At 36.6% G+C, this 16,987-nt stretch overlaps 1 protein-coding gene across 1 annotated transcript in view; it reads right to left on the bottom strand.

The window, feature by feature from the left end:
* The window catches only part of cdh12b (cadherin 12b), a 321,993-nt gene extending 307,366 nt beyond the window's left edge, over window positions 1-14,627 (bottom strand). The window contains exon 1 of the mRNA XM_021480407.3: window positions 14,152-14,627. The gene's annotated coding sequence lies outside the window, so the exon portion shown is untranslated. The remainder of the gene's footprint in view (window positions 1-14,151) is intronic.
* Between the last annotated feature and the right edge of the window lie 2,360 nt (window positions 14,628-16,987).

The raw sequence follows: 16,987 nt of genomic DNA, 5'->3' as shown, positions 1-16,987 counted from the left end.
CATCCTGTGTTTTAAGCAATGTGTAAGCAAGGCTAACGTGCTCTGTGCAGGACTTTAGACCTGCTTTTAGCTGGTCTACTGCACAGTCTATTTCAGTTCCTCAAAATAGCAACGTGCCAATAATGCTCCTTAACACGCTTGTTTTCTAGACTCACCCATGAGTCTACAAAGTGGTGCAAATGGATTAGCTATCTAATGAACATGGTGGAACATGGGAAAATTAAGGTTGTACTTGTGTGAAAATAGCAAAACATCATGACAAAACACATCTTGCACCTTATTGCGCAGAGTGTATGATAGAGCCCTATATATGCGAGTTTGTTTTACATTGTAGTTTTGACATGAACTTACATGTACACTGTAAAAAAATGCTGGGTTCCACACAATTCCTTAATGTTGTCCCAACACAAATCTATTAAGTTAATTTAATCGTTTTTACAAATGTAAGCTGGCTGAACATATCCCCCAAAAAACTCAAGATAATTTAGGTAATATGTGTAAATTCAGCTCATTATAGTAGTCTGAACAAGCAGCAAAAAATATTTTTTGAGTGTACGTATATAAGGCATATGAAAAACTATAATAAAACCACTTGAAAATTCAGTTTAATTTTGTTTTGACTGAGTTACGATTTTCTAATAAACATGATTACAAATTGCAAAACCATAGGGGACCAGAGAGTTAGTATTTTTTTCTTTAGAGCTGTATATCAAAGTGCATATATTTTGGCTGGTTTTACACCTCATTTAAGGGCTGTTTGAGGAGGGTTAGAGCTTGGTTTTAGGGTCAAGGTTGGAACAGGATTAAGGTTAGGTTTATGGTAAAGGCTAGAATCATATTTGGATGTTTGTACAAATAAATTGCAAGCAACAGCTATAACATCTGGGATTATTAGTAAATGTTGTATTTCATTGTTAGTGCACCCTTGAATATTTCAGAAAATGTTCTTTCAAAAGCTAAGAAAATTAATTTTGCTGTTTACTTTTCTTTCATAAATCTGGTATTGATGAATGCTGTACAAAAGCACCAGGGATGTTTGATTACTAACTGCACAGGGTCAGTTTTTATTTCACGTTGTCTTATAACATTGCAGTCATTTTTGCATTCCCACATTTCCTGTTGTGTTTTTGTTGATATCTTATTCTTTTAGCTGTCATTGTCTTTGACTTCCTTTATTCTTCTCCCAAGCCACCTCTGCATTGGCAAAGAATTTCTCAACAACATCCCACCTTCTCTTTCTTTTCTTCCTCCTAAAAGGAAATGCAATATTGTGAGATCGTCATTGTCTACAAATCCTTGGAGAAAATGCCGAGAATGATAATGAAATGTATTTTTTTTTTAAATGTGAAATTGTTTCTTTTAAATAGATTAGCGTGTTAGACACTCTTTTGAATTGTTTACATCTGATAGTTTAAACCAAACAACATCTGAGTCAATCTCCAGTTAGTATGCAGATGTGTTGAAGAGTGATTGTTCATGCTACTGCCATGTAGTAAGTGTGTGTGTGTGTGTGTGTGTGTACGAGTCGCTGCTGGAAAGGAGCAGGGAGGATGGAGACAAATCAATATAAACGATGGGGAGAAGTGGCTATCATTCAGGGGGGAAACAGGTGCAATATCTCTCTCAGATAGGAGCCCATCCATCACAGCCAGACTTTAATTTGAGATGTTTAGACCCCCTTCTGCTGATTGTCTCACAGTGAGTGTGTGTGTGTGCGTAGGGGTGGCAGGTGGAGGTTGACAGTGAAGGGTTATATGTTCAAAATAAAGCACAAAAGCTTGAAAATGGTCAGAAAGGTCTGACAGGCGCTTGTAAATGTGTTGGAAATTAGAGAAAAAAAAAAAACATCTGATTTTGAGTGAGCTACCATGCTGTTAACTATATAGGGAGCATCCGAACTGTAATGACTTGATTTTGAACGCTCTACAAAGATGGCATCACAGCGAGTTATACAAGTACCGTAACACTGTTCTAACAAAATGTCTTTGAAAGAAGTCTCTTATGCTCACAAAGGCTGGATTTCTGATAAAAGTCACAGTGTGAACAGTAACAGTAATTAATTTTCAATTTTAAAGAAATCCCAGCAGTAGTCTCTTGTGCAAAAACGAAAGTTGTTTTACTCAGACACTTTCATTCAGAAGCTTAAAAATGCATTAATTGAAAACGGAAATCTTTTTTACAAATATTAAAGCCTCTTCTGATCCATTTAATACATTACTGCTGAATAAAAATATAAATTTGTTGGTGCCTACAGCCTAGTGGTTAGTGCGTCAACATATGGCACCAAGGTGCTTGCAGTGACCCAAGTTTGATTTCAGAATTGAGGTCCTTTTGTCAATCCTTGCCCTATCTCTGCTCCTCACACTTTCCGGTCTGTAAATCTCCACTGTCCTGTCAATAAAAGTAAAAACTCCTAAAAAATAATAATTAAAAAAAATAAAAATAATTTCTTAAAAACAAAGATATAATTTGTAAGGTTTTGAATGCATTCACAATGCATTAGTGTGTGCTTAGAACCATATTGGACTGCATTTGTCGGTATTGTTCTATAAGCTCCCTGGGAATTTAATCTTTCTCTTTAATACTGCAAGCATCACTTGCAACCAAATTGAGCAAACGATTTGCATAAAAAAAAACATTACGTATATACTAGTACTAGTACTAAATAGTACTATTTGTGTATATTTTAAGAATCTATTCAATTTTAAACTTACAATCTACATTTTGATTTGATTGATTTTGAACGCTCTACAAAGATGGCATCACAGCGAGTTATACAAGTACCGTAACACTGTTCTAACTAAATGTCTTTGAAAAAAAAAGTCTATTATGCTCACAAAGGCTGGATTTCTGATAAAAGTCACAGTGTGAACAGTAACGGTAATTAATTTTCAATTTTAAAGAAATCCCAGCAGTAGTCTCTTGTGCAAAAACGAAGTTGTTTTACTAAGACACTTTCATTCAGAAGCTCAAAACTGCATTCATTTAAAACGAAAGTCTTTTTTTCACAAGAATAAAAGCCTCTTTTGATCAATTTAATACATCACCACTGAATAAAAAAATGAGAATTTCCTAAAAGCAAACAAAGATATACTTTGTAAGACTTTGAATATATTCACAAAGCATTTGTGTGTGAATTTATTCACAGTTTATTTGCATTTGTCTGTATTGTTTTATAAATTCCCTAGGAATTTAATCCTTCTCTTTGACACTGCAAGCAGTGTTTACTACCAAATGAGCACACAATTAGCATAAAAAAACATTAAATTTGTACTAGTTCTTAGTACTAAATAGTACTATTTGTGTATATTTTAAGAATCTATTCAATTTTAAACTTACAATCAACATTTTGATTTGATTGATTTTGAATTCTCTGCAAAGATGGCATCACAAGGAGTTATACAATTACCGTAACACTGTTCTAACAAATTCTTTTTTTTTTTTTTTAAGTCTATTATGCTCACAAAGGCTGGATTTCTGATAAAAGTCACAGTGTGCACAGTAGCAACAATTAGTTTTAAATTTTAAAGAAATCCCAGCAGTAGTCTCTTGTGCAAAATTAAAGTTGTTTTACTCAGACACTTTTATTCAGAAGCTCAAAATTGCATTCATTGAAAACGGAAATCTTTTTTCACAAATATAAAAGCCTCTTTTGATCCATTTAATACATCACTAAATATGAATTTCTTAAAAACAAACAGATATACTTTGTAAGGTTTTGAGTGCAGTCATCTTATAAACAAAAAGTCTTTGAACACAGTCAATGCATTCATATGTGAATTTATCCATATTTATTTAATCTTTCTCTTTGACACTGCAAGCATCACTTACTACCAAATTGAGCAAACAATTAGCATAGAAAAACATTGCATCTATACTAGTACTAAATGGTACTATTTGTATATATTCTCAGAATCCATTCCCTTTTAAACTTACAATCAACATTTCTTCATTTTTTACTGCAAAGTATTATGGAATTGATTTTGAACGCTGTACAAAGATGGCATCACAGTGAGTTATACAAGTACCGTAACACTGTTCTAACAAATGTCATTGAATGAAGTCTCTTATGCTCACAAATGTCACAGTGTGAACAGTAACAGTAATTAATTTTCAATTTAAAAGAATATCCAGCAGTAGTCTCTTGTGCAAAATTGCATTCGTTAAAAACTGAATATGAAAAAAAAATGAATACCTCTTTTGATCCATTTAATACATCACCGCTGAATAAAAATATTGTTTGAATAAGATATACTTTGTAGGGTTTTTAATACATTCACAATGAATGTGTGTGTGAATTTATCCATATTAGATTACATCCATCTGTATTGTTCTATAAGTTTCTTAGGAATTTAATCCTTCTCTTTGACACTTACTAACAAACTGAGCAAACCATTAGCAAAGAAAACATTACATATATAAATAGTTAACAAAACAATTAAAATGTACTATTTCTGTATATTTTAAATGAATCTATTCCATTTTAATCTTACAATCAATATTTCTTCTTTTTTACTGCACTGCATTATGGGATTGCTTTCTCTCTGAAGGACATATGAATTGTTGCCATTGAATGCAGCCAAAAGAAAGCTTTTATAAAGCCTAGCTACGTAGGCAGCTTGCTAGCTTTTGGACGAGTCTGTAAATGCTATATTGTTGCTTTAGCCTTGAAAACGATTTTGATTCTCTCTTTCTTTTAGGCTGTTTATTAGTTGAATAAGAGATGCACTGAAGTTGGTGCATCATGCATTTCAAGACTTTTAGAATAGCTGCAAACAATGTCACAGCAGCTGCGGATATATCTGTAACCACACCAAGGTGACATCTCAGATGCGTATGCACAGACAAACGTGCAACACACACACACACACACGCACACACGCACATCAGCTCTCTCTGTGATAAAACAGTGTAGAAATGAGTCCCTTTATTGAAGCTTTAAACTACATATGGCCCAAGGTGAACGGGCTCCAAATAATCTCAATTATTGATCGGCGTTGGGCAGAGGGCTCTCGGCAGGAGTGTTTTGCGGCAGAGAGTGTTGATGGCAGGCATATCCGGATGAGTGATCTGGTCGGATCTCTCGCTCTGGATGAAAATGATAATGGATACTCAAGATACACACGCGCACACACCTAAGTTCAATACCGGGAGCTATCATCATCTCTGCGGACTCGGAACAGGGCGAGAAAGCTGCTGCTGCTCTGTCCTTCCATTAAAATTAAATGGAAGAAAAGAAAAGAGACGGGAGCCTTGGAAATGTTAGAAAGGGGAGATTCCAGATGAAGAAAGCAAATGGAGAGATTCGTGTAACCACTGAATGGGAAAGAACGAACTTAAAGTGTATAGTTTATCTAGAAAGGAATTTCTGGTCATTTTTTTGGCTCACCTGCATGTAGTTTACTATAGGTGTATGATTTTCTTTATACATACAACACAAAAAGAGATTGTTAAATGTTTCCGATTAAGATTTTCCTTTGCAGCTGCAGCAACTGGTGACTGAAGCTTTATCCATTGAAACATCACCATAAAAATATATATAAAAACACATGTAGTTTACAAATTTTAAACAGTTATTGAACTGAAACGAACCAACACTGAACTGACTTATCTGAACAACAATTTGACTAACATTTGTTGGGTTATTTAAAGTAAAATTGATGAATATGCTTTAATTCTGTTCAATTACGATTATTGTATGTTGTAAAAATTCCAAAAATTAGCAATAATTAAATTATATAATATAATATAAAATATGTATACAGTATATAACTGACTTAATGTGACTCTTTGTCTATTCGAGAGTTACAGTCTTATTTCTAACAATATTTGTATTGATCTTTTATAAGAATACAATACTATATGTACAATTGTTATGTTTGCTTTGCAGTTTTCATATATCTTTTTTCTTAGGTAATAAAGCTTAAAATACACTAAATGCTTAATACGGATACTTTACTAAAGCCTAGGTAAGACTTGTTTCAATAAATCTGACCAAAGATAATTATCTTGCTGCACTGGCAGATAATTTGAGTTGTTTCTAGTGTATATGTTCCTTTATAGATTATTGCTTTTATTTAAATGGTCATTGTTGCAGTGTGTTTGGTTACACTTTATTCTGATGGTGCATTTGAGTATTAGTGGACTGTCTGCTTAATATCTGTTGATACAGCTGCTAAAAAGATATTTATCTGACTATTAGAAACTTTGCAAGTACATGTCAATTTACATTAACCCTAACCCCAACCCCAACCTAACAGTCTACCTAAAATCTAATGAGAATTAATTAGTTGGCATGTAGATGCCATGTAACTTAAATTCAACAAACGGACCATCAAAATAAAGTGTCTCTTTTATCTGCTTATAACTGAATTATCTTTAAATATGTTAGAAGTTTACAGTTTTTGAACTCAAGTGAATGAACACCATACAGAATGATGCAATAATACTGACATATTGTCTTCTGTAAACACAGTCCAAAGACATGCGGTACAGGTGAATTGGGTAGGCTAAATTGTCCGTAGTGTATGATTGTGTGTGTGAATGTGTGTGTGGATGTTTCCCAGAGATGGGTTGCGGCTGGAAGGGCGTCCGCTGCGTAAAAACTTGCTGGATAACTTCATTCCGCTGTGGCGACCCCGGATTAATAAAGGGACTAAGCCGACAAGAAAATGAATGAATGAATGAATGAATGTCTTCTTAAGCTGCTCACCGCTTAACTTAATTAAGTTCATATTTAAAGTTTACACAGTTATTAAACTCAAATGAATGAAAACTGCACTGAATCAAGCTGAATTCTGACATATTGACTGTTTCTCAATTCCAAGAATGCAGAGAACGGACTTGCGTTCTTGTGAAGACTGGTCTTTCCAAGTTACTTCATAAGAACGAACTCAGGAGACCGCAAGAACAGAGAACGCGTCCTGTGAGAAATTAGATGCTGCGTTCTTCCTGATGGTCACATGACCTTCATGCATTTTTAACAGAGAATTATTTAAACATTACATCATTCATACAATGATTTATTGATTTCCCCCTTATCACAACATATGCTATGCATAAAAAAAACGTACAAATATATACGTTGCACAATACAAATAAAACAGATTTTAATATGAATTTCAGCAAATAAACACCCTTAATGTGTTTATGCCTTTATTAAGATTTGCATGGTAATGTTTACTTTCACTGTCTCAATTTGGGAAACTCTTGAGACAAATAAATTATATCTCTGCACTTTAATAATGAATCTAAAATAAATGCTGCACTTCCCACCTCCTTTATTCGACAGCAATGACTTCTGGGACTTCTTGTGTGAGTTTTGCGCTCAAGTCTGCATCAGTGTGTCCTCGATATCACATCCAGAAAGTTTCACGCATCCTCCGTTCTTGAGTTTTGGAACTGAAATTTAGCAGTTAATGATGACGTTACACGAGGACGCAAGAAAGCTGCAGAATGCATATCAAGAAACAGCCATAGTCTTCTGTAAAGCTGTCTATAGCTGAAGTGATTTGTCATTTTTGATGATGATCTTTAAACAATTAATGAACTCAAGCTGAATAGTGACATTTGTAAACGAACAATCTCACATTTGATGAATTTAGCATTTGGCATTTTGTTATTTTTTTTTTTTTATTACTGCGATATGCCTCTAAAACAATCTGATAAAGAGCTATATAAATAAATTACAGCACCGACTATCCTTCATTCATTAATGAATCATTCAGACTTTCATTCTGAATCATTATAAATCATACATCCTTCAGGAAGTAAAACATTGTGAATTCAGTGAATAACAAATTAAACCTTATTCTCTTTGTTGAGTCAGCTATGAAAATACAGTCAGATTGAGCACTTTTATAGTGTTTTTTTTTTTAAGCTTGAATTCTTTAGAGACCAATTGAACATAAAAACATTCTTCAAGATGCTCCCCTTTAACCTCTGCAGAAGAAAGTCCTACAATTTTGGAAGGTCATGAGGGTGAGTAAATGATGACAGAGCTGTCATTTTTGGATGAACTCTTCCATGAACTGTCTGAGGCCTTGTTGACTTCGGCATTAGACAGGCTCAGCTGGCCTGCCGCGTCGCCTCACTGCCACCCATTCTCAGTCTCCAGGATATCTGAAGGCCCTCGTCAATCACACAATAAGTACACGGGATTACTGTGGATCTTTCCTCCAGCCTGCGGCGGCGTACGGCACACCAGAGCGGATATCCTCCTCTGTACAGCGCTGCCCAGTCATTCACTCCCTCAATGCTCCTCGCACTGCATCAGCGATGGCTTTCTTTAAAGAGAGAGCTTATTCAGCTGCATTATGCATTGAGATCGCTTTAAGAGAGAACCCGAGATAAGCGGCTCAGGTTTGTGTGAATGAAAAGAGCCATTGGGCTGGTTGAAATGAGGAACTTGATGCTTTGGAGTGTCAAGGGAGTGTGAAGTGTGTAAAGGCCATGCTGTGGAGTATCTCTGGGCTATATCATACGCATTGGAAGTGTTTTATTTTCTCTGAAGTCCACTTATGGTAAAGGTTTCCTGGAGCAGAACTGGTTGTAATTCAGTACTTCATCATGACTGTTCGTTTTTTATTTGTACCCTTTAGAATTAAACAGCGAGTGTTTCAGCTATTGTTCCTGCAGTATTTCTGCATTAAAAAACTTTTTTTGTATGTTAATAAGAGTGCTTACAGAAAATGGGTTTAATTTTTCAAATACAGTGAGGCCTTAGATTCAATTTGCATTTAATGCTACCTCTCTATTTCACTACCTTTTTATTGATTTTTAAAAAAATTTAATCTAAAAAAAGACTGTGGTTGACTGATCAAATCAGTAAAAAAATCAAAGTATTAAGAAACAGTATTACAGTTTAAAAATAAATGTTTCTATTTGAATTTATTGTATTCATTCATTCATTCATTTTCCTTTGGCTTGGTCCCTTTATTCATCAGGGGTCGCCACAGCGGAATGAACCTGCAACTTATCCTGCATATGTTTTATGCAACGGAAGCCCTTCCAGCTGCAACCCAGTACTGAGAAACATCCATACACACTCATACACTACAGCCAATTTAGTTTATTCAATTCACCTACTGTATAGCGCATGTCTTTGGATTGTGGGGGAAACCAGAGCACCCGGAGGAAATCCACACGTGTATGGGGAGAACATGCAAACTAAAATGCCAACTAACCCAACCGAGACTCAAACCAGTGTCCTTCTTGCTGTAAGGCGACAGTGCTAACCACTGAGCCATTGTGTCATCCTGAATATAATTTAATTTACTACTATTTTGTCTGTGTTTGTTTGTTTGTTTGCTTGCTATTTGCAAACGTGAAAAAAATAATTGTCACTTTTAATCAATATAATCAGTCAGCTTTTGATAAAAGTATTTTTAAAGAAATCTGAATCTAACGTTTTTAGACAATAAAGTACACTTTCACAAAACAATGCATGCTGTAAGTTTTTATGCTTTAAAATATTACAAATATTAAATTTTAACAACCTTTTAACAACCACAATCTGCCAATTTAATACATGTTTAATCAATAGAATAATGTTATTTAATTACATTTAAAACCCCATTATTCGTCAGTTTATTAGAAGAAAAAAAAATGAATATTATTTTAATAGGGGCTCAGTGGTTAGCACCGTTGCCTCACAGGAAGACGGATGCTAGTTCGAGTCTCGGCTGGACTAGTTGGCATTTCTGTGTGGCATTTGCATGTTCTCCTCGTGTTTGCATGGGATCCGATGCGTAAAACATATGCGGCATAAGTTGGCAGTTCATTCTGTTGTGGTGCCCCCTAATAAATAAGAGACAAAGCCGAAAAAAATGAATAAAACCACATGATTCGACAATTCATAAGCTAAAATAATTAATTGTAATATTATTTTCATTTTCCTTTAATCTTTTTTTCAGTTTTAATGCGGATGTGTCCTTGTATGACATATTGTATGTATTGACAAGTCTACACAACCAATGCTAGTATTTCCTCAATTAGCTGTTTTTAACATTAGGATCCTTCAAAACAACACACAAAACCCCAGAACAGAATAGACATTTCTGTATAGAGTTTGCTAGTTCTCCCCATGTTCATGTGGGTTTCCTCTGGGTGCCAAAGTTTCTCCCACAGTCCAAAGATATAGGTGAACTGGAACTAAATTGGCTGTAATTCATTTGTGTGAGTTTATGTGAGAGTGTATGGGTGTTTTCCAGTACTGGTTTGTGACTGAAGGGAGTCCGCTGTGTAAAACATATGCCAGAATATCGGTTCATTCCGCTGTGGCAACCCATGATGAAAAAGGGACTAAGCCGAAGGAAAATCAATGAATTAATTAATAAATAAATGAATGAAATAGACCAATATCTGGGTCACATTGGGATACACTGTCAGCAAAAAAGGTATCTTCAACTCATGTCTGGCACAGAACTCTCACATTTGTACTTAAAAAGTGAACCTGTTAGTAATGTAACCCATAATGTTCTATCATTTGCTTTTGATAAAGCATAAAGGTATGCCTCTTAGGTGCAATTTTTCAGACAATGCACTAACTGGAATAATAGTACATTCTTCTTATGTTTGAAAACCACACTCACAATATTTCATTCTGTCTAGAATCTACCCTCCAAAAAATCTGTTTATATGTAAAAGAAAATGCCTGTCATATGTTTATGTGCAATCTAAATGACCCACTTTTGAAGCTTATTTCCATAATGGTCTGGTTGGACTGGGAAATGTCTACAAAGTGCATTGAATTAGTGTATTAAAATCCTTTGTTCCGAGATATGGTGTTTAATTCGCTTGTTTTATGGAGATGGATAGGCTGTGGAGGTTTTATGGGAATGGTATAGGGGCACGTTCAAGGTTAATCTGGACGTTTGGTTCAACAGTACAGACACTCACATATATCAGTGTGTCCGGCTGTTATTGACCCTTGTGTTCATGTCTCCGGACCTTCACCACCTCATGTCATCATTCCCTCTCAATTCCAATTGAATTTAGATGAGAGGGACATAGGAACATGTCAAATATTGCGCTCTCGATCCCCTCCGTCTCAGGGTTCCCATCTGCTTTGAGCTGATTAGACCTCATTTAGCTCACCCTCAAAGCCGTCCCTCTCCCTCAGAGCGGTCTCACTCCCTCGATGCTGATTGTCTCTCTATCTCTCTCTCTCTCTCTCTCACTCTCTGAGCGATCTGTCTCTTGCGTTACCAACTGGTCAAAAGAGGATTCCTCATTAAACCCAGTGCTTGTGCATCTGCTATAGTTCGCACTGGGGAATTGGACTCTTGTTGGGACACGGCTTTGTTTTCACCAGTAGCTCAGATCACTAGACACTCGGCTTCTTCTACTGTCTCCTCTTATCTCTATCACAAAAAAGCAAAACCAAGACCTGCCAGCCCTGGGTTTCTAAAGCAAGTTCAGGAGGGATCTTCGGCTACTGATTTCAGACACTGATTGAAGCCTGCAGTTCCTCGCCTTTGTGAAAAAAGCTGGCTTGATCCTAGGAATAGATAGGATTGGTTCCGGCTTCATCTGTGAGTTAAATTCTTTCCACTGACTGTTGTGCATTCTCTTCTTTTTTGTCCTAGAGCGTCCCACAAATCCGTGCAACCTTTAACAGATGGACGGGATTTGCTTTTTTTTTTTACTGTGGAACGTTTGCAATGCCGCAACAGATCAAATGAAAATAGGTGGATAATACAGTTAGAAATGGGAAGATATTGTGCCATATTCCTGGCACATCACATGCTCTGATTTACGACTGCTAGAGATAAAGTCTGGATGAGTTTAAGTGGATGTCACAGCTCACTTCCTATTATTTCTAACACCGTTTTGGGCTTTGTGGTTTATTCTAGGAATGCTGATGCTGAATTTTACTATTGAGAAGGGACTACGCCACACCTCCCCTGGCACACACACACACATAACAGCTGCCACAATATGGATGTACAAACAAACACTCAAAATTATAGATATGTTGTCTCTGAGGAAAATCTCAACAGAGTGTGATTCTATATTTGGTACTTGGTGTAAAAATGAGTAATTCTGACAGAATACACCATGAAATGCTTTCAAAACCGCTTTCTAGCATGAATCATTGTGAGTTGGAACTTCTTATGAAATCTGTGTATGATGTTCTTTTTGTATTTCAATATATTCAATGCACAAATACTATTTTTTGCTTGTTTCTCAAGTTTTTCCCACAAGGAAACATGATGCTAAGCCGATGCAACTCTGTAAGTAATCCAATATCACTTTTTTTGCCTACTTTGGGTTTTTTTTTTTTTAGTCATTTACAGGTTTGTTTGTTTTTCCTTACAATTTCACTTTTTTGCCATAAGAAATGTATTTAAATTGCTGCACCTTTTTGGCAAAGCTAGAATTTGTGGTATTTCGTATCAGTGCAGATTTCACCAAGTAAAATTTAAGACTTTTTAAGTTATTTTTAAGACCATTATAAAGGAAATTCTTGACTTATACAAGGCTAAATGCTAAGGATTTGATTTTGAATATCCCAGTTGGAAAAGATTTTCACTTTCTTTATAAAATAGTAATATAATAGTAATAAAATAATAATATAGGTTGCGTCAGTATCCTCAAATAAATGGAGAACTTTTACTGTTTTATTTTTTACTTGTACTGTAAGGAAAGTATTGTAATTAAAACATTATGGTAAACAGAGTTATAAATGCTATTTTGAAATAAAAAGTTTTATTGAGATTGGGATTGTTGGTGATTGTGATTGTGTTAATGGCCAGGTTGGGAAGCTACACATGAACAAAGAAAAAATTAAGACCTGTTAAAAAAATATTTAAGACCTACAACACAATATTTCAGTAGATTTAAGACTTTTTAAGGCTTAAAATTTAGCTTTTGACATGTAAAACTTTATAAGACTTTTTAAGACCCTGTGCATAAATGAGTTAACTTGGTTAATTCCACATTTTTATTTGATGGCTGCAGTAGCTGAAATAAAATGTGTTTTGAGCACAAAATGAAGTTGTCTTCTTTTTAAATGTATAATTGCAAGAAGTCATGGTATTGTAAAAGGCAAGCCCTGTTAAAAAGGTCACACATTTGTTCATCCAGATCAGCATTGGACATCTGCTTCACTAAGAACATACAAATACAGTCGATTGCATGTGTTTTGTATGTGCATCTCTGTGTGCGTTGACTGTTTGTGATTCATATACCTCAGCAACCACAAAACCGCTTGAGGTCTAATCCCTCTCACATATCACAAAGTCTATAATCTCTGTGAGATTAAATGAATATGTACATAAACACCAGACCCCGGTGCATTGAACGTAAACATCTAAACATCTCTATTAATAGCCTAACAATGAAGTAAGAGAAATAAACACAGAACAAGCCCATTATGCAGATTACCTCTCATTCTCTTTCATAATTCACAACATGCTGAAAGTGTTTGTTGCACTGCTGTTTCATCTAGGAACAAACTGTCAGGCAAACACTGCATTTTAGAGCCACTTCAGATTGCATTGCTAGTCATTTTTCTGTCTTTTCTAGTCCCTCAAAAGCACTTGAAGCAGGTCCTTGATGTTGCCCAAATGTCTCTTGGCAGCAGGTTTTTCTTCCCAATTTTTTATTTTTTTTAACCCCTATTTTGCAACTTTGTGGTGGTGATAAGTGAAGCACACACCTGCTTTTATATGTAAATGCTGCCTCACACTTATAATTGAGGCTCACACATAATTCAGGCTTGAGTGTTTGCACTGGTGGGTTGCAATCAGGACTTCCACTCAAATCTCTGCGAGCATCAAGCCAGTTTTACCTCGTTCAAGCAAAACAACCTTACCTCAACCTCCAGTCAAAGTCTCATGTCTTTGCAAAAAAACATATGAAGGCTAAAACTGATCGTTATAAGGGTTCGGGGATTAATTATGTGCTTGTTTCCTTCTAGAGTCTTAGCGCTGAAAGTATTGCAGCTTACATGACTATACGATTGGGGATAAACGCTCATAACTGAGGATGCTGACCAGTCAAAGATTTAGCTAAGGATTGAGAGGAATGAGAGCACTTCCACAAGAGTTATTAAAGCTCAGTTTTTTCTCCATGCTCCCTAACTGTTCATTACTGACCTGCTATAAAGTCTACATCAGCAAAACAAACATTGAGGAAATGTCCTACCTTAACTGCGAGTCCACGGAGCCAAAACAGATGGAAGCCGGTTCGAAATCAGTAAAATCCAAATGGCAAACTCGTCCTCAGTCTCTTCACCTCCTCGTTTCACCTTTGTTTATATTAGTTCCGTGTTTTCTCATCTACTCTCTCTCTTTCTGAGGAGTCTCTCGTTCTTGTTCATCCTGTACTGTACAGAACCGAAGACAGATGCGCGTGCCGTTAGTGAGGAAAGAAAAAAACGCGGTTGAGCGAGAGCGCGCGCGCGGGAAAGAGAGAGAGAGAGAGAGATGAAGTGAACGTCCCTGCGGTTTTATGAAGAGAGAGAGAGAGAGTGCGTGAGAGAGTGACAGTGAGTGAGCTGGACGGACAGAAAAAGACCGAGCGCTTTGCTGACTGGCTCGCGGCTCTGCGGTCCGTGGCGCGCGCGCGTGATTGGAGAGAGTGCGACCCCTGTCAGATCTCCGGAGTGAGGGATCTTCATCAGCTAGATTAGAGAGATGGAGCCTCCCCTACATCCCTCGTTCCCTCCCTTCCAACCCTCCCTCTCTCGTCCCTTCTTTCTTTCAGTCCCGCAGAGAAGCACCGAGCGGCGCGGTCATCGCCGGGATATGCTAATCATCCCGTTTTCGGTGCCTCGCGGGAACGATATCTCTTCCAAACTAATGCACTTGCAGATGTCCCTCCTGTGCTAGTCTGGTTTGTTGTTTCTCTCTCTCTCTCTTTCCCTCTGTTAGTTTGTTTGGTTGAGAAGGTAAATTGTGTCCAGTGGCAAAGAGCTTGAGTGATTATTTACGAGTGGTTACTTTAAGTGCAGATCAGTTGTTGGGTATGAATTGAGAGGATGATATGCAATTAAATTATTACAGAGAAATTTAAAACATTAAACAATCTGTAGTTGTTTATTAGTAGTGAGTATTACTTAAAGAGTGCTTTAGTGTAGAGTGTGCACAAGTGTAGCAAGTTTAGTTAAAGCAAATACAAGTGTGATTGCTGTGCAGTGGGTAAACAAGTGGACCAAGACAGCTAAATTTGAGTTTTTGCCAACCTCCAAAAGAACCCTGGTGCAGTTTGACTTTTATGAACCAGAGCTTAGACCAAAGACATTAAAAGAAACCCAAAAAACAGGCTGTTTTAAGACAACCCTGTTGGTAAAAAGCATATGCTGGGAAGGAATACAGTCCATCCGAAAATTATTGATAGCGCTTCACTTTTTTCACATTTTTTTGTTACAACCTTTTTCCAAAATGGATTACATTAGTTTATTTCCTCAAAGTTCATTCATTCATTCATTTTCTTGTCAGCTTAGTCCATTTATTAATCCGGGGTCACCACAGCGAAATGAACCGCCAACTTATCCAACACGTTTTTACACAGCAGTTGCCCTTCCAGCCGCAACACATCTCTGGGAAACATCTACACACACTCATTCACACACACACACACACACACACACACACACACACACACCTAACAGGCCTACCCAATTCACCTGTACCACATGTCTTTGGACTGTGGGGAAACCGGAGCACCCAGAGGAAACCCATGCGAATGCAGGGAGAACATGCAAACTCCACACAAAAATGCCAACTAAGCCAAGGCTCGAACCAGCGACCCAGCGACCTTCTTGTGAGGCGACAGCACTACCTACTGCGCCACTGCTTCGCCCCGTAGAATGTTGAGGAAATAATTGAATTTAATCCATTTTGGAATAAGGCTGTAACCAAAATAATATGTGGAAAAAGTGAAGAGCTATAAATATATGGATGCACTGTATGTTTTAATGCTGCTATTGCTGGTTGCAATGCTGCTCTTGCTGGTCTTAAACCAGCATTGAAACTAGCAAGGCAAGCACTGAAACCAGCTTAACCAGCATTTGATTGATCACTGCTTTGGATATATGAATTCTGACCTCTTTAAAAATGTTACAAGCTCTTCATAACTGATAAAATACCATCACATTAATGATTTTAACCCAGCTTACAGGTTGCATCATTATTTTAAATAGATCTCAAACTCCATCCCTGGAGGGCTGCAGCTTTGTACAGTTTTGCTCCAAACTTAATCAAACACAGCTGTTCCAACTAATCAAGGTGTTAACCACTACTAGAGACTATTAAGCAGGTGTGAGTTGAAGGTGGTTAGAACTAAACTATGTAGAGTTGAGACCCTTCAGGAATTGAGTTTGAAACCATTGTTTTAAATGGTTGGTTGGTTGTTTGTGTAAAATATGCCATAAAAAGGTTATTTATCTATTTATTTATTTAGATTTGGCTTTAAATATGACAGTGTGAACAATAAGTAAACTAGGAATAAATGTATAGACTTATAAATGCTAAAATGCTTGGACCCAAAAAAATATGGACAAACCAAACTGCAGAATTAAAGTAGGGTTAATTTAATTGAACAATTTAACCCTGTGCTGTCTAGAGCCCTTTCCCATATTGGGTTGCAGCTGGAAGGGTATCCACTGCGTAAAACATATGATGGATAAGTTGGCAGTTAATTCCGCAGTGGCAATTAACCCTGGATTAATAAAGGGACAAAGCCGAAAAGCAAATGAATGAATGATTGAATGTCTACAGCCCCTTTTAAACAGTGATACCAGTAAATATCCGGAAAATTTCTAAAATTACTTTACCATCTAAATGTGAACGCGCTCTTTCCAGCAATTGTCCAGACAAAGGAACGAGCAGCATTCCAACAAATTACTGGTAATGATATAACTTCTCTTTCCGAAAAATTGCTGGAACGAATTTACCAGTATTTTTAAAAAGGGTGTGTTCACACATGATCCCTTTCTGGAAAATTGCCGGTAATTTTCCAGAAAGGTCTGTATGTGTAA

The sequence above is a fragment of the Danio rerio genome, chromosome 12 (genome assembly GCF_049306965.1).
Source record: "Danio rerio strain Tuebingen ecotype United States chromosome 12, GRCz12tu, whole genome shotgun sequence".
Taxonomy (NCBI): Eukaryota; Metazoa; Chordata; class Actinopteri; order Cypriniformes; family Danionidae; genus Danio; species Danio rerio.
Note: the sequence above shows the minus strand (reverse complement) of the source record. Positions and strands in the feature narration are given on the sequence as shown.